The 19,239-nt window shown below is 39.7% G+C and overlaps 1 pseudogene; it reads right to left on the bottom strand.

The window, feature by feature from the left end:
• Positions 1–79: 79 nt before the first annotated feature.
• Positions 80–1,121, bottom strand: LOC100772933 (annotated as a pseudogene).
• Positions 1,122–19,239: the final 18,118 nt, after the last annotated feature.

Here is a 19,239-nt window from a genome sequence, read left to right as displayed (position 1 = left end):
GGGGAGAGGATCTGGTGTTACTTTGATCTCTCACAAGCGCCTAGGTAAATGAATAACAGGACAAGTTTCTAAATTCTGCTATGTGCTTAAGAGTCATCCTCCCCATTGGCACTGTCTCTGTCATCTTCTCCTTCCTCAGCCTCTTTTTCATCATCCTTGATCAATTCCAGCTGGTCATCCCCCTGATCTTCATTGTCATCGTCATCCAGCAGGTCACCCTCCTCAGCAGAGTCATCTGCACCTGCCTCAGACTCCATCCATCTTCACATTGGTCTCATTTGTTTTCACAGAGGCACTGCTCTGTTCTTCTTCAGACTTTTCATTCTTCATCTCTTCTGGGGATGAGAAGGACAAGTCTGCTTGTTTGCTCTGTTCCTTTTCAATTTTTTCCAGGCTTTCCAGCAGAGAATCCACTTTTTGTTCATCTGAGTCAGCTCCTTCTTAATGGCCTGAAGGTCATCTCCTTTCAACTTTCCAGACTTGGATGAAGATTCCTCTTGTCCACTCTTTGAATTAAATTCACTTTTTCCTCTTCAAGAGGTGTTTCTGGAAACACACTGATGTTTAGAAGGCACCACAGCTCGAGCAAGAGGAGGAGGAGGAGGAGGAAGAGGAGGAAGAGGAGGAGGAGGGAGAGGAGGAGGAGGAGGAGGAGGAGGAGGAGGAAGAAAAAGTGCTGGATATGATCCTATCATAATAATCCCGCTGAAAGTCATAGTCCAAATCAAATGAGGAACCGTACATCTCTGCTGCAGATCATTTGACACCTACTTTTCCTCAGTTCACTTCTGGCTCTGCAGCCAGATTAATATCTAAAATCATCCTGCCATCTTCTCCAGCTACAGCAGCCCGGGCATTTCTTTTGTTAACATATTGAAAGAAGGCAAAGCCCTTATGCTCAGAGAAACCCACAATTTTGCCATACTTTGAAAAGATTGCCTCCACATCAGACTTCTTGACCACAAGAGTGTTGAGATTTCCAATGAATACACGGGAATTCATGGATTGAGGATCTGTCTTGTTGGTAACATTGCTAGCCATTTCCTTCAATGATAAGGTTTCTCACAAAGCTGAAAATGTAGCTGAAGATCAAAAGAATCTCACAAGAGTTCCAAGAGAGAGAAGAGCCTGCTTCTCCTTCTGCGGTCCCATGAGGTGACTCCGAAGTGACTGTAGGTGGCAGCGCACCACCATTTGCTCTCTGCTCTCCTGCCCTCCACAAAAAATCTTGTTCCCCTTTTTATTTCTGATTTTGTTAATTTGCATGTTCTTTCTCTGCCTTTTGGTTAATTTGGATAAAGTTTTGTCTATCTTGTTGATTTTCTCGAAGAACCAACTCTTTGGTACATTGATTATTTGAATTGTTTCGTTTGTTTCAACTTTATTGATTTCTGGGTGTTGGTGGCCCATGCCTTTAATCCCAACACTGGGGGGGGGGCAGATGCAAGCGGATCTCTGTGAGTTCGAGGCCAGCCTGGTCTTCAGAGCGAGTGCCAGGATAGGCTCCAAAGCTACACAGAGAACCCCTGTCTCGAAAAACAAAAACAAAACAACAAAAAAAAACTTTATTGATTTCTGCCCACATTTTGATTATTTCCTGGTGTCTCCTCCTCCTGGGTAAGTTTGCTTCCATTTGTTCTACATCTTTCAGTTGTGATGTCAACTCTTTGGTGTGACTATTTTCTAGTTTCTTCATGTGAGCACTTAGAGCTATGAACTTTCCTCTTAGTACTGCTTTCAAAGTGTCCCATAAGTTTGGGTATGTTGTGTCTTTATTTTCATTGAATTCTAGGAAGTCTAATTTCTACCTTTATTTCTCCATTTACCCAAGAATGGTGCAACTGTGCTTTGTTTGATTTCCATGAGTTGGTAGGTTTTCTGCAACTTTTTTGTTGTTGAATTCTAACTTTAAAGCATGGTGGTTTGATAAGATACAGGGGGCTATTCCAAAGTTTTGTACATGTACATAGCAAACCTCAAGGTTTGCTATGTTGCTGAGTATGTGGTCGATTTTAGAGAAGGTTCCATGTGATGCTGAAAAGAAGGTATATTCTTTTGTGTTTGGATGGAATGTTCTATAGATGTCTGTTAATCCCAATTGGGTCATAACTTCTGTTTGTTCCTTTGTCTTTTGTTAAATTTCTGTCTGGTGGTCCTGTCCAGTGATGAGAGTAGGGTGTTGAAGTCTCCTGCTATAACTGTGTGAGGTCTTATTTGTGATTTGAGTTTTAATAATCTTTCTTTCATGAATGTTGGTGTATAGTATGGTATTTGGTGCATAGATGTTTAGAATTGAGACTACTTCCTGTTGGATTTTTTTGTGATGAATATGAAGTAACCTTCTTCATCTCTTTTGATTGATTTTAGTTTGAAGTATAATTTATTAGATATTAAATATCTATCCCAGCTTATTTCTTGTGTCCATTTGATTGGAATATCTTATCCCAATCTTTCACACTGAGGTAATGTCTGTCTTTGAATTTGAGGTGTGTTTATTGTATGCAGCAGAAGGATGGATTCTGTCTTCCTATACATTCTGTTAGCCTGTGTCTTTTTGTATTTAATTTTTACAAAATTAAAATTAATCACTTCTCCCTCTCCCCACCACCCCCCACCAGTCCCCTCCTCCTTCCCCCTCCACTGCCCATGGAGGGTAGGGCCCTCCACGGGGGGCACCCCAAATTCCACAACATCATCCTGGGCCAGGCCTAGGCCCTCCCCCATGTGTCCAGGCTGAGAGAGCATCCCTTCACATTGGATGGGCTCTCAAAATCCCTTCTTAGACCAGGGAAAAAATACTGATCCACTACCAGAGGCCCCATAGGGTGCCGAGGCCTCCTCGTTGACATCCAGTTTCAGGGGTCTGGATCAGTCCCGTAATGGGCTCCCACCAGAAGTCTGGGGTCCATGTGCTCCCCCTTGTTCATGTCAGCTGTTTCTGTGTGATTCTCCATCCTGGTCCCGACACCCTTGATCTTCATTTCTCCATCTCTGCAACTAGGTTCCAGAGTTCAGTTCAGTGTATATCTGTGGGTGTCTGCCTCTGCTTCCATCAGCCACTGGATGAGGGCTCTAGGATGGCATATAAAACAGTTATTAATCTCATTATAGGGGAAGGGTAGCCTCTTCACCATTGCCTAGATTGTCAGTTAGTGTCATCCTTGCAGATCTCTGGAAATCTCCCTAGTACCAGATCTTTCCTTGGACCTATAATGGCTCCCTTTGTTATGATATCTCTCATCCTGCTCTCCTCTATTCTTCCCCCAACTCAACCTTTCTGCTCCTCCATTTCCTCCTCTCCCCTCCTCTTCTCCTCCTCACATTCTGCCAGCTCCCTCTCCCCTACCCTCATGCTCCCAATTAGCTTAGGAGATCCTGGCTCTTCCCATTCTCAGGGGACCATGCATTTTTCTATTAGAGTCCTTCTTGTTTCCTAGTTCCTATGGTGAAGAGGATTGTAGGCTGGTAATCCTTTGCTCTAAGTCTAAAATTCATATATGAGTGAGTACATACCATGTTTGTCTTTTTGTGACTGGGTTAACTCACTCAGGATGGTTACTTCTAGCTCCATCTATTTTGCCTGCGAATTTCAACATTCCATTGCTTTTTTTTCCGCTGAGTAGTACTCCATTGTATAAATGTACCATATTTCTCTATCCATTCTTAAGATGAGGGGCATCTAGGTTGCTTCCAGGTTCTAGCTATTACAAACAACACTACTATGAACATGGTTGAACATATGTCCTTGTTGTATGAACATGCATTATTTGGGTACATACCCAAGATAGGGATTGGTGGGTCTTGAGGTAGACTGATTCCCATTTTCCTGAGCAACCAAAATACTGATTTCCAGAGTAGTCTTACAAAGAGTGTTCCTTTTTTCTCCACATCCTCTGCAGCATAGATTGTCATTGGTGTTTTTGATTTTAGCCATTCTGGCCAGTGTTAGATGGTATCTCAGAGTTGTTTTGAGTTGAATTTCTCTGATGGCTCAGGATTTTGAGCACTTTATTAAGCCATTTATTCAGCCATTTCAGATTCCTCTGTTGAGAATTCTCTATTTAGTTCTGTGCCCCACTTTTTAATTTTATTGATTGGTGTTTTGGGGGCTAGCTTCTTGAGTTCATTGTATATTTTGGAAATTGCTCCTCTGTCAGATGTGGGGTTGGTAAAGATCTTTTCCCATTCTGTGGGCTGTCGTTTTGTCTAGCCTGTGTCTGTTTATAGGCAAGTTAAGACCATTAATATTGAGGGAAATTAAGGACCATTGAGTGCTTATTATTGTTTGTTTTTGATTTGTTGTTGGTAGTGGTATTGTATGTGAATTTACCCTGCTTTTTCTTTTGGTTTTTGGTAAAGTGGGATTATCTATTGCCTATGTTTTTGTGAATGTAATTAACTTCTCAGGTTGGAGTTTTTTTCCAGTACTTTCAGTAGGGCTGGATTAGTGTTTACATAATGTTTAAATCTGGTTTGTCATGTAATATCTTGTTTTCTCTATTTATAATTATTGAATGCTTTGCTGGGTATAGTAGTCTGGGCTGGCATTTGTGTTCTCTTAGAGTTGGTAGAATATCTATCCAGGTCCTTCTGGCTTTCAGAGTTTCCATGGAGAAGTCTGCTGTAATTCTGTTAGGTTTGCCTTTATATGTTAGTTGGCCTTTTTCCTTTGCTGCATGTAATATTCTTTCTTTATTCTGTATGTTTGGTGTTTTTTATTACTATGTGACATGGGGACTTTCTTTTGCGGTCCACTCTATTTGGTATTCTGTATACTCCTTGTACTTTCAATGGCATGTCTTTCTTTAGGTTGGGAGTTTTCTTCTATGATTTTGTTGAATATGTTTTCTGCACCTTTGAGTTGTGTTTCTTCACCTTCTTCTATATCTATTATCATTCAGTTAGGTCTTTTCATGGTGTTCCATGTTTCCTGGATATTTTTGTTAAGGATTTGTTGGACTTAAGATTTTCTTTGCTTGATGAATCAATTTCCTCTAGTTTATCTTCAGCATCTAAGATTCTGACTTCCATCTCTTGTATACTGTTGGATATGCTTGTATCTGTGGTTCCTGATTGTTTACTCAGCTTTTCTATTTTCAGTTGGTGTCTCTTCCTTTCCTGGTGTGTACGTGTCCAAGGTACTCTTCTGGTGGGAACAAGAGGGTCCAATACTCTGATGGGTCTCAAGATGGGTGCAGGCAGTTCTGAGACACTCAATCTCCCAGTGGGTGGGAGGGAGACTAGGACAGAGATGTCAGAAGACTCTGGGTTGCTTGCTCCTCAGGGGCTGAGTAGGCCTGCCTGAAGACCCCAGGACAGGAGTTCCCAGAATGGGCAGGCAGAAGTTGGGCCCAAGGCTGGGGCCAAAGCCACCTATTGTAGTTTCATAACCTAAAATTTCATAATATTTAGGCTCAGCCTAATGGTTTTATTTTTAATTTGTTCCATGAATTAATTGACTATCCTTTCAAGCTTTTCCCTCTCTCCTCTAGTCTTTCTGTGGCTTATCTTACTCCAACACTATTAAATACCTTACCTGGAATAGTTTTTGAGGCTTTTTTATGTCTTCACTGATGATTTCTGAAACTGTTCTGCTATTTGGGAATGTCTAAGATGGGTTAACTATTAACCAATTGAAGAAACGTGAGCTTTGTATCCATTTAAAAGTTGCCCATTGATGCCCTTGGTAGCAACCTCTACTGTAGCTGGAAGAAATCCAGTGGGTCCTCAGATTGTCCCTGATCTTGGAATCTCAAGATCAAGGAGCCTCATTGCACAAATTTGTTTCCCACTTTGAACAGACTTTCTGTTAACCTGTACATTTTCATACATGGTTAATAACATTGATCGAAACTATATAAGAATGAGAGTTTCTGATTTTAGAGCATTCAAATCACTGTTGGTGTTGCCATTTTATTGCCATCTTAAATTTATAATTCTAGACATTTCCATTGATAACTGTAACTCAGGGATTTCTTTCCAAAAGCCACAAACCACAAACCCCACATACAGACTAGCATTTCTCATGACAAACCCTCATCCTGACTGTCCAAAATAACCTATTTTTGCAATTCCTGTGACAATCATGGAGCCTGATTGTCCAGATCCACCTATTTCTGTTGTCTAGATAATCATATTTCAGAACCAACAGTCACATGTCAGAATTCCTCTAAAAATTCATTTAGAATTAAGACAATAAACATGATAAAAATGTCACATTGTATAGAAATTGTGTATATGGACATCAGAAGTCAAAAATTGACATTTAAAATGTGTCAATCCAAAAAGTACCTGCCAGGAAAAGCACACCCACCCACAATTCCATAAGAGAATGGACAAAAAGAAGCATGTAACCCTGAGCTTTTGTAGCACTTTCAGCTAGGGGTGATGTGAATGGCACAAAAAGAGTCAACTCACACACCAGGCATCTGCCCACAATGAGGTCTCACGTTGAGTCTCGAGGATGATAATGATCTGACTCCACCAGAACACCTGCTTCAGGAGTGCAGGAGTGCAGGCCTGCAGGGAGCCCAGAGTGAAGAGGAAACAGGAAAACTGGCATATAAAGAGATCATTAACGGCATATGACAGGTAAGGGTGAAAATTCCTTTTCATCTAATTAAACAGATGTCATACCCTTAAGTGAAGACTAGCACAGTTCTCAAATATGAGAGTCAGCTTTAATGCTGAATGGCCATCTTTGGCATCCCAGAATCCCTCTATGCATTTCTATTCTTCACTGAATCTTAATTATTTACCTAGAGCTCAAAACATCTCTTCAATATTTGAAAAAAAAAAGAGCATCTGTCTCTTCAAATTTAAATTGAAAATAGATGATAAGCAAACACATAAAATGAAAGGAAGAATTATAATAGTTAAAAGAAAACATGAACTGTAACAATGACTATTAATAGCCTAATCATTTAGGTCAAATGCAAAACATGGCACATCAAAAAAAATAAAATAAAAGATTTTTAGTAATACTTCTTACACAATAGAAATGACAGGTACTGGTCAAATGAGAAATGGACACAGAAAGACATATCACCATTTGCCTTCTGTAGGGCAATGTAGGCACAGTCTGCATCAAGTGGATGATAGCAATAGTAAGAGAATATGTATGAGGTGAAGCGTTAGCTACAGCCATTTCTGAGTAATGTCTGTCAGCTTCTGGAAAATAGAACTGCATACTGAGATTCTGAAAGCAGCAGCTACCAAACCAAATCACTCAATATCATCACCATTTGGGACATTAATAGACATTTGGATGTTGTACATGTACACAAGTATTAAACAGCCAAGAGCAGTGCATACTTTTTTTTACATCTAAAGGAAAACAAAAAAGGAATATTTATTCAAATAGAAATTAAACATTTTTAGTTAAGATTAAATCTAGTCATTCTCATTCCACCCACCTCTCTCTCTCTCTCTCTCTCTCTCTCTCTCTCTCTCAATTCTTATCTTCTTTTAGAATTAGTACAGAAAATCTTTCTTTTTTTAAGCCTTTACCTCTGTGGGTTTTTCTGTAGTTAATAGTTAGAGACTTCCTAATATGGATGAAATGTGAGAGTTAGGCCCGAACTTCAGGCCTGGAAACAGCATCAGAGGAAGGCCTGAGTTTTAGGCCCAGAGAAGGCTCAAGAGAGCCACAAGCCTCAGACACAGGAGCAGAATCAGAGGTAGGCCTAATCTTCAGGCCCATGGAGGCAGTGTCAGAGGGAGGATCAACCTTCAGGACTCAAGCAGTGTCAGAGGGAGGCCAGAGCTTCAGGCCCAGAGTAGAGTCAAGCTTCAGACCTGGGAGCAGTATCAGGGGGAGACTCTAGCCTCAGACAGAGGAGTGAGAAGTGATTGCCAGGTGAAATGGTGGCAGCAGTTTCCAGGAGTAGCTTCTAGAAACTAACCCAAAACGTTTCTCTGGGAAAGAGCATCTGTGTCCCAGCCAGTATCCACTGCCATTTCACAGTTGGAGATGTCCCGCTACTACATCGACCACTGGACCCTTAGCCCCACCTTTCAGCTCCAATGGAAGAAGCATCCACCAGAGCTGTAGACCAACATGCACCTCAAGGAGTGACCACCTGAGCATTGAGTCCACTTCCACCAGGAGGAGAATTCACTGGAAGCTCCACTCTACTTGTTCCTGAAGGAGTGGTCAAGAGAGCCACAGTCCCCAACTATACACCAGTTGGAGAAAGAGAGAACCCTTAAAGAATGGGCTCCATCCAAACCAATTAGAGAAAGAGATGCATAGACAACAAGGTAAAAACATAGCAATATAAAAAGCAATATGGCACCACTAGTAACTACTGGTGATATACCAGCAAGAACTGAACATCCCAATACAGACGAAGTAGAAGAAAATGACATAAAAATGACTTTGTGAGGATTATAGAGACCCTTAAAGAGGAAATGAAACATTCCCTTAAAGAAATGGAAGAAAAGACAAACAAAAAAATGGGAGATATTGACAAATCCCTTAAAGAAAAGCAATCAAACAAGTGAAAGAAACAATCAAGATATGGAATATGAAATAGAGGCAATAAAGAAAACACAAATTGAGGGAATTCTGGAAATGGAAAATCTGGGTAAATGATCAGGAACCACAAATGCAAGCATCAACAACAGAATGTAAGAGATGGAGGAGAGAATTTTAGGCATTGAAGATAATTTAAAATAATTAAATTTATCGGTCAAAGAAAATTTTAAATCCAACAAATCCTTAACACAAAAAAATGCAAGAAATCTGAGACACCATGGAAAGACCAAACCTAGGAATAATAGGGACAGAAGAAGAAGAAGAAGAAGAAGAAGAAGAAGAAGAAGAAGAAGAAGAAGAAGAAGAAGAAGAAGAAGAAGATTCAAAGGCACAGAAAATACATTCAACAAAATCATAGAAGAAAACTTTCCCAAGCTACAGAAGGACATACAAAAGATTTGGAGACCACCAAATAGACTGGACCAAAAAAGAAAATGTCCCCTCACCACTAAATAATCAAAACAACAAATATACAGAATTAATAAAGAATATTGAGAGCTGAAAAAGAGAAAGGCCAGGCCATATAAAGGCAGACCTGTCAGAATTACATCTGACTTCTCAATAGAAACAATGAAATCCAGAAGGTCCTGGTCAGATGTTAATGCAGACACTAAGAGACCATGGATGCCAGCCCAGACTACTTCACCCAGCAAAGCTTTCAATAACCATAGATGGAGAAAACAAGATATTCCATGATAAAACCAAATTTAAACCAAACATATCCACAAATCCAGCCCTACAGAAATTACTAGGAAGAAAACACCAACCCAAGAAAACCACCTGTGTCCATAAAAACACAGGAAATAGATGAGCTTACAGCAGAAAATCTCAAAGAAGGGAATTGAACACACAAGGCCCCCACCAACAACAAAAGCAAAAATAACAGGAACTAGCAATAACTGTTCATTAATATCCATTAATATAAAGGGTTTCAATTCATCTATAAAAAGACATAGGCTAACAGATTGGATACAAAAGCGGAATCCATCTTTCTGCTGCATACAAGAAACACACCTCAAATTCACAGACAGACATTACCTCAAAGTAAAGGGTTGAGAAAAGATTTTTCCAACAAAATGGACCTAAGAAACTAGCCAGTATAGCTATTCTACTATCTAACAAAATAGACTTCAAACTAAAATCAATTAAAAAAAAGATATAGAAGGATATTTAAAATTCATCACAGGAAAAATCCATCAGGAGGAAGTCTCAATTCTGAATATCTATGCCACAAACACAAGGGCTTTTGCATTTGTAAAAGAAACATTACTAAAGCTTAAATCACAAATCAAGCCCCACACACTAATATTGGGAGATTTCACCCCACTCTCACCACAGGACAGATCAGCCAGACAAAATCTTAACAGAGAAATAAGAGAACTAACAGATGTTATGATTCAAATGGACTTAACAGATATCTATAGAACATTACACCTAAACACAAAAGAATATATTTTCTTTTCAACACCTAATGGAATTTTACCACATACTCTGTAACAAAGCAAACCTAAACAGATACAAAAAAATGGAATAAACCTCTGTACCCCATCAGATCACCACAGCTTAAAGATAGAATTCAACAGCAACATTAATTTCAGAAAGCCCACAAAAACATGGAAATTGAACAATGATCAAGTGAACCATCACTGGGTCAAGGGAGAAATAGAAAAAGAAACAAAAGACTTCCTAAGATTTAATGAAAATGACCTTACAATATACCTAAACTTATGGCACACTATGAAAGTAGTGCTGAGAGAAAAGTCCACTAAATGCCTACATAAAGAAACTGGAAAAACCTTAACAAGTGAATTAACAGAACAACTGAAAGCACTAGACAAAAAGAAGTAAATTCACCCAGAAGGAGTAGACAGCAAGCAATAGTCAAATTGGGGACTGAAATCAATAAAATAGAGACACATAAAATAATGCAAAGAATTAATGAGACAAAAAGTTGGTTCTTAGAGAAATTCAACAAAATAGACAAACCTTTATCCAAACTAACCAAAAGACAGATAGAGAATATCCAAATTAACAAAATCAGAAACAAAAAGGGGAACACACCAACAAACACTGAGGAAATTCACAGAATTACCAGGTCATACACCAAAAATGTGTACTCCACAAAATTGGAAAACTATGAGGAGATGGACAATTTTCTAGATAAGTACCACATACCAAAACTAAACCTAGAACAGATAAAGAACTTAAAAACAACTATAACCCCTATGGAAATAGAAACAGTTATCAATAGTCTCCCAACCAAAAATAAAAAATAAAACGTCCAGGCACAGATGGATTCAGTGCAGAATTCTACCACATGTTTTATGAAGATCTAATACCAACATTCCTCATATTATTCCATACAATAGAAAAAGAAGGAACATTTCTAAACTATTTTGATGAGGCTACAGTTACACTGATACCCAAACCACACAAAGACACAACTAAGAAAGAGAATTACAGACCAATTTCCCTCATTAACATAGATGAAAAATGCTCAGTAAAATGCTGGCAAACCAAATTCAAAAACACATCAGAAAAATCATCTACAGTGACCAAGTAGGATTCATTCCAGAGATGCAGGGATGGTTCAACATACAAAATCCATCAATGGAATCCACAATTTAAACAAACTGAAAGGAAAACACCACATGATCATCTCACTAGATATTCAAAAACCCTTCGACAAAATTCAACGCCCCTTCATGTTAAAGGTCTTAGAGAGAATAGGGATAAAAGGAGCATACCTAAACATAATAAAAGCAATATACAATAACCCAACAGCCAACATCAAACTAAATTGAGAGAAAATAAAAAAAATCCCACCGAAATAAGGAACAAGACAAGGATGTTCACTCTTTCCTTGTCTATTCAACATAATACTCCAAGTTCTAGCTATAGCAATAAGAAAACAACAGGAGATTAAAAGGATACTAATTGGAAAAGAAGTCAAACTCTCCCTATTTGCTGATGATATGATAGTTTACATAAGTGACCCAAAAATTCTACCAAAGATCTCCTACAATTGATAAACACCTTCAGTAATGTATCACGATACAAGATTAACTCATAAAAATCAGTAGCATATATATATGCTGACAATCTGGCTGAGAAGGAAATCAGAGAAATATCTCCATTTACAATAGCCACAAACAACATAAAATATCTTAGGGTAACTCCAACCAAACAAGTGAAAGGCTTGTATGACAAGAACTTCAAGTTTTTAAAGAAAGAAATTAAAGAAGATATCAGAAAATGGAAAGATCTCCCATTCACCTGGATAGGTAGGATCAACACAATAAAAATGGCAATCCTACCAAAAGTATTCTACAGATTCATCACAATCCCCATCAAAATCCCAGCATAATTCAGACATAGCAGACTTTGAAAGAACAATACTCAACTTCATATGGAAAAACAAAAATCCAGGATAGCCAAAACAATCCTGTATAATAAAGGATCATCTTGGGGCACCACTATCCTGACTTCAAGCTATAGTAATGAAAACAGCTTGATATTAGTATAAAAACACACAGGTGGGCCAGTGGAATAGAATTGAAGAGTCGATATCAACCCACACACCTATGAAAACGTAATTTTTGACAAAGAAGCTAAAAACACATAAGGGAAAAAAAGAAAATATATTCAACAAATGGTGCTGGTATAACTGTCTGTCAATAAGTAACAGAATGCAAAAAAAAAAACCCATGTCTGTAACCATGTACAAAACTCAAGTCCAAATGGATCAAAGACCTCAATGTAAAACCATCCACACTTAACCTCATAGAAGAGAAAGTGGGAAATACATTTGAATGTGTAGACAGGAGACAACTTCCTAAATAAAATACCAGTAGCACAGACACTGAGATCAATGGTAAATAAATGGAACCTCCTGAAACTGAGAAACTTCCTTAAAGCAAAGGACAAGGTCAACAAGACAAAACACTTCCCTAGAGGATGGGAAGAGATCTTCACCAACCCCACATCTGACAGAGATCAAAATATACATAGAACTTTAGAAACTAGACATCAATCTACCAAATAATCCAATTAAAAAATGGGGTACAGATCTAAACAGAGAATTCTCAACAGAACAATCACAAATGGAGGACAGACACTTAAGGAAATATTCAACACCCTTAGTCAACAGGGAAATGCAAATCAAAACCACTCTGAGGTTTCATCTTCCACAAATTACAATTGCAAAGATCAAAAACACCAATGACAACTTATCTTGGAGAGGATGTGGAGAAAGGGGAACACTTCTCCATTGCTGGTAGGAATGCAAACTTATATAGCCAGTCACTGTGTAAGTTGGTATGGCAATTTCTCAGAAAATTAGGGATCAACCTACCTCGATACACTGAAATACAACTGCTGGGCACCCAAAGGAGGCACATTCACAACAAAAAGACATTTGTTCAACTATGTTCATAGCAATATTATTCATAATAGACAGATCTAGGAAACAACCTAGATGTCCCTCAACTGAATAATGGATAAAGAAAATGTGGTGTATTTACACAATAAAGTACTACTCACTGGTAAGAAACAATGAACATCCTAAAACTCAAAGGCAAAAGGACAGAACTAGAAAAAAAAAAAAAAGCATCTTGTGTTGTCCCGTGCTATATGTTCTCGCCGGCAAGAATCACACAGGACACTCGGATCCTTCTGCAGGAAAGCTTTAATGCATCTTGAGAGTGGGAGAGCATAAGCTTACCAGAGCGGAGACCCTGAGAGCTGTCTGGCCGGCGGCCTATTGCTTAAGCATAGTTAGCCAAATATCAGTGGAAGCCCCTTGTTTTAAAATTACAGGCGCTTGGGCGATAACCATCTTGTCTCTCTTTAGTTTGAGCCTTGAGCTTACAGACCAGCCAGAGAAGTAACACCAATCCGCAGCAAACGGCTGCACCAAACAATCCCACCCCCACCCCTTAAGCAATGACAATCTCTCCGCCAAGGACAGGAGTTAATCTGGATAATAATAGCGGCTCTCAACTCCCGGGGAGAGGGTGGAGTTCCAACTTTTGAAGGTCCGAAGGGGCTCTTCGGGTGAGTCTTTCTGGGTTCCACAGGGGATTCTCTTCATCCTGTGGAAAAACACAATAGCTCCCCTGGATCTTATGAGAATAGGATCCGGGCCTCTCCAAAGATCAGTTAAGATATCTTTCCATTTTACCATTTCCTTTGGCCTTTCAGGTTTTGAGGTGAGACACTTGGCCGTAGTATGGCCCCGAGCGTCAATATTTATGAGGCTTTAAAGCCCCAGGCATTCCAGGCCTTTAAGAAGTTTTGAATAACATGCATGGCCTTTTCCCCTATCAAAGACTGGGAAAGCCATCTGTAATTTCCTCCGCTCCTCTAATGGTAAGAAGGATTCGGTACCAAATAATGGGGGTGTTGATGGAAGTACACCCGCTGGATTAACAGGTCTCTTAAATTTACCGGGGTGTGACCGGTTATCCCCTATTTTCTCTCCCTCCTTTTTTGTTTCTTTTTTACCTAGCTGAGCTGTTTCGTCTAAAACTTTATCTCTTGAGCTTTCAGAGTCATCAGAGCTATCAAGATTTAAAGCTTTAAACTTATTTACAGAATCATCTAACAAATTATTCACTCCCTTGTCATTAGACATCCCAGGAGGTCCTTTTTCCTTATTCGTTGCTGTTTCTCTTCTTATACACACTCCCTTGTCAGTAGACATCCCGGGAGGTCCTTTTTCCTTATATTTTATTGTTGGGCGCGCCCCATCTCTCACTACATTCGGTTTCTGATATGTAATTCTGGACTTCTTTAAGATTGCTACAACAGTGAGAAAGGTCAAAATGGCTCCTAGTAAAAGCACAGAAGCCTCTACATTAACCTCCCAAAATAGCAACATTCCCAAGCCAAAGTCCAGAAAAGACATACCTCTCCGAATTTACCACCCTGCAGTTCTGAATCTGCCTTGTAGCCAAGGGGTCTCCGCGGTGCCGGAGATGTTAACAAATTCTCCCGGGTTTCGGCACCAAATGTCCCGCGCTATATGTTCTCGCCGGCAAGAATCACACAGGACACTCGGATCCTTCTGCAGGAAAGCTTTAATGCATCTTGAGAGTGGGAGAGCATAAGCTTACCAGAGCGGAGACCCTGAGCCAAGAATCCCATCCCTTAATAAAGGCTGGCAGCCCCGCCTGGGATGTGTTACCCTATGAATGGCTTCAGCTCCTCAGGCCATATGAGCCACGGGATAGGCAGAGATCAAAGGAATGGAAATTACCCAGCGCCTGCGAAATAATTTACATTTGGTGCCTGCAGGCACCATCATTGTAATGGAGAATGCAGGAACGGCTCCCTACATTGTGTGAGGTAACCCAAAAACCAGAAAGACAAATATAGTATGTGCTCACTTATAAGTGGATACTAGACATAAAGCAAAAGATATCAATCCTACAATTCACAACCACAGAGAAGCTAGAACCTTCTTCCAGAATCAGATGGAAGAAGATGCAGAAATTTGCAACTAACCAATGGGCCAAGCTCCTGGAGTACAATCAAAGTGAGGGATGAGTAAAAATATGAACAAAGGAGTCAAGGCCATGATGGGAAAACCCACAGAAACAGCTGGCCCAAGCTAGTGAGAGATCAGTGACTCAGGTGTGACAAATGGGAACTGGCATAAGACTGAACTAGATTCCCTTAATATAGGTGACAATGGTGTCACTGGTACAATATATGAGGCCACTGGCAGTGGGTCCAGGATCTAACACTAATTCACAAACTGACTTAGTGAAACCCATCCTATATGGAGAGATACCTTGTGGGGGGTGGAGAGGTGCCTTGGTCCTGCCTCAATGAAATGATGGGACAGACTTAGTAGACTCCCTAGTGGAGGCCCACACTCTCTGAGGAACAAATGGGAGGGGTGGGAGTGGGGTGAGCAGGAGGAGAAGAAGGAGGGGAACTGGAATATAAAAATAAACTAATAAGAAAAGAGAAAAAAAGATGGATGAAATGCACATAGACTTGACACACATATAGCACATACAGACATGCAGACCAAACATTCACATATATATACTCATGGAACTTAAGGAATTTTTATTCCTTGTAAACAATAAAGATCTTTGTAATCTCTGTATATGAACACTGCCATTTGCTATTCTAGGTTCTAGGACTCATTTCCTTTGGAAAATGGTAGTCTGCAGTAAACACAAAACCTTTGAGATCATACCATTGTAACCCAATATCTGAAATAATTGACACATGAATTGTATATATGAAATAATAATTTTGAATTTTGAATTTTTTGATGTGGGATATCTTTTGGCATGCTATGAATATGTTTTATTAAGAATGGTTAATAAGGAAGCTAATTTGGCCAATTGCTAGACAAAATACAGCCAGGCAGTAAATCTAAGCAGAGATAGAATGAGAAGAAGGGTGGAGCCAGGGACATGCCAGCAGTTGCTGGGGAAGAAAGATATGAGGTTACAAACCATGATCCTCATGGTAAAATTTAGACTAATAGGAATGAGTTAATTTAAGCTGTAAGAGTTAGTTAATAATATGACTGAGCCATTGGCCAAACAGTTTGTAATTAATATTAAGCCTCTGAGTATTCTTTGAATATTTCATACATAATTAATGTATTTTGAGCATATCCATCCACTGTCTCCAACTACTCCCTGATCCTCCAACACATGGCCCCCAATTTCATGTCCTACTTTTAAATTTTGAGATTTTAATATAATTACCTCATTCCCCTTCCTTTTCATTCTTCCAAACCCTCCAATATACCCTATATTCTCTTTCAAATTTATGGTTTCTTTTGCTTTAATATACATATATTATTATATATTATACATACATATATAAATACATATATATATATATATATATATATATATATATATATATATTATACTAATATAAAAATGCAGCCTGCTCAGTTTGAATACTGTTACTTGTGTGTATGTTTTCAGAGCTGCTCATTTGGTATTGCATAGCCAATTGGTGTGCTCATCCCTGCAGAAGACTATTTCTCTTGCTCTCAGAACTTCATGGTTACCAATAGTTCGTTATATTAAGATTTCATGAACCTGCTCTTGTTCCACATTGACATATCTATTCTATCTGTCTCATCCAATTTCAGGATGTAATTAGCTACCATGTTGTTGACTATGCACTATTCTAAACTGAGTGCAATTAGTGTTGTCCACATGTACACATATGTACACATCAGCTCCTGCCTCCAGGAAATTGCCCTGTTTGAATCCCTATCCAGAAGTCCTTTAATGATGAATAGCAAATTTGAAGTGTAAGCCAAATAAGTCCTTTCCTCCACAACTTGCTTTTTGGTCATGGTGTTTCATCACAGTATTAGTAACTCCAAACTAAGACTTAACTTTCTCTTTTATATGCAGTCTTGGGCCACATCCTGAGAAATGCCTCTGTCCACATTTATGGTGGTTTTTTCCAGTGCAGTGTTATCTAATCTAGATAATATCTCACAGACATACCCAATAATTTGTCTTCAAGATGATGCTAAACTCCATCAAATTTACAATCATGTTTAATCATCATAACCAAACCCCTTGTCAACTTGATACCCAAATTCTCAAGTCATAACCTTCTCCCTCCCTGTATTATAGACTCGCCATTCTCTCATTAAAAAAAAAAGTGTATTTAATCCCATTTCAAATGTCTCCACAGACTGTAAACAATTCTAAGATTGTTTAAAATCTCTGGAGTCCAAATCATTTCTGAGATTAAATATTAACTTTGAGCTCTTATAAAATTAAATCAAGCTGTATAATTCCAATATACAATGGAACAAAGTAAACATTCCCTTTCCAAAAGTGAAGAATGAAGAAATGGCAAAAAAAAAAAAATGACTGAACTAAAATTCAGTAAGCAAAACACCAAACCCTGTAGCTCCATGTGCAGTTTCTAGGGCTCTTGATGGTGTCATCTGGAGGGTATCTAAAGCTTTTAGGTCACTGTCCCCTTCCAACTCTGACATTTATAGGCCTCTCTTTGCCTAGCACAACTCTGTACATGCAGCTTTTCTCAGTGGATGACAGTAGGAGACTGTAAGCCACACCTGTTAGAGGCTGGCAACAGGTGTGCCTGACCACGCCTGTGAAGGAGTGGTTAAGGTAAGGTCAGGATGGTGTGGGATGGGCTCTCAAGGGGCTGTAGAGCATATCCACCTGGCCGGGAGAGTTTAAATCTTCTGTGACAATAAATCATTCTGCCAAAAGTTGCCTGAGCCCCACTCCACGTGTGAGCTTTACGACAGCCACCCGCCTGAGTTAGGGCCCAAATGAATACACAGAAACTTGTATTAGGTTCAAAGCTTCTTGGCCAATGACTAGGACTTCTCATCTGCTTGCTCAGTCTTAATTATCATAAATCTATATATTTTATAAGACTTATCTTATCAGAAGCCTTATTGGCGTCCCTCCTTGCCCGTGGAACACATTGTGCCCCTGGAGCAGCAAGGGGCAAAGGGACCCTTCCTGTTTCTCCTTCACTTAAATATGAGTCTCCTTGCTATGTCACTTCCTGCCTGGATCACCACTTCTCTACTACATTTCCCAGAATCCTCTTTGACTCCTAGTCCCATCTAAGTTGTTGTCTCATTGGCCAAACTGTATTTTATTTAACAATCAATAAGATAAACATACACAGTAGTACATTCCCCATCAATCTTCCACAGGCCTCCCTGTGGGGTTTTACTGCTCCAGGCAGCAATATTGCGCCACAGTTGTGTGTTCATTTACTGCTAGCCACATGCATGCATCAGTGGCCCTGAGCTGCAACCAATACAGGCTTGCCTTTTCTGTGCAGGCTGCTATAGTTGCTGTGGCCTGCAGCTGCTGGCAGAAAAACCCCACGTCCATAGCCTCTTTCAGCTACATGCTCTCACTCAAATCTAGCTGTGTGTGCATGCCTGCAGCTCAGAATCAAAAGTGGTGTGGCTGGTCTGCCCACATAGCTCCTGGTCCCAAAGCTGTGCTGCCCACCATGCAAGTCCAGCTGCAAGCCCAGCTGCAAGCCTATGTCCAGCTACACCTGCCAAGCTTGGTCTCCAGCAGGTACTGTTCGAAGGTTTTCCCATATCTAGTAAAAACATACCCCCAATCCATTCTTAACATGCTCTACAAGGAATTATTCAGGAAATTTCAGGTCCTACTCAAAGCAACTGCCACCTGTGCCACCTGTGCCACCTGTGTCACCTGTGCCACCTGTGCCACCTGCGCCACCTGATGGTCAAAAGTGGTTACCGCATCTGGAGTGAAAGTTACTGGTAAATACTGCCGAATGTCTATCATTGGTCTCAATTGGTAACATTTTCACTTCTTATGTAAATTCAATGTTCCAGGAAGAGGTTGATCTGCTGAATATTGGCCTATATGCCTTGCTATCTGTTAGCTTGCTATGCATTATCACTAGCCAGAGGCCTCAGGAACAGGGATAAAGCTAATTTCACAATCTGCCTACAGGACATGCAAGCTTTACGTAATGAGGTTTTGGAGATGAGACCAATGATACGTTTATGCAGCATATAGAACAGAAGCTAGATGATAGGCTCTGCTCTACATCTTATACGATACAGGCAGAGCGGTCAGAGGACCATGATGAACTAAAGAAACTATGTAGCTGACTGGAAACTCAGATAGCCTCTCTGTCCTGTAGTCTGGATACCAAAATGC

Source organism: Cricetulus griseus, chromosome 5 (genome assembly GCF_003668045.3).
Source record: "Cricetulus griseus strain 17A/GY chromosome 5, alternate assembly CriGri-PICRH-1.0, whole genome shotgun sequence".
NCBI classification, from domain to species: domain Eukaryota; kingdom Metazoa; phylum Chordata; class Mammalia; order Rodentia; family Cricetidae; genus Cricetulus; species Cricetulus griseus.
The sequence above is the reverse complement of the archived record's forward strand: the minus strand, read 5'-3'. Positions and strand labels throughout refer to the sequence as shown.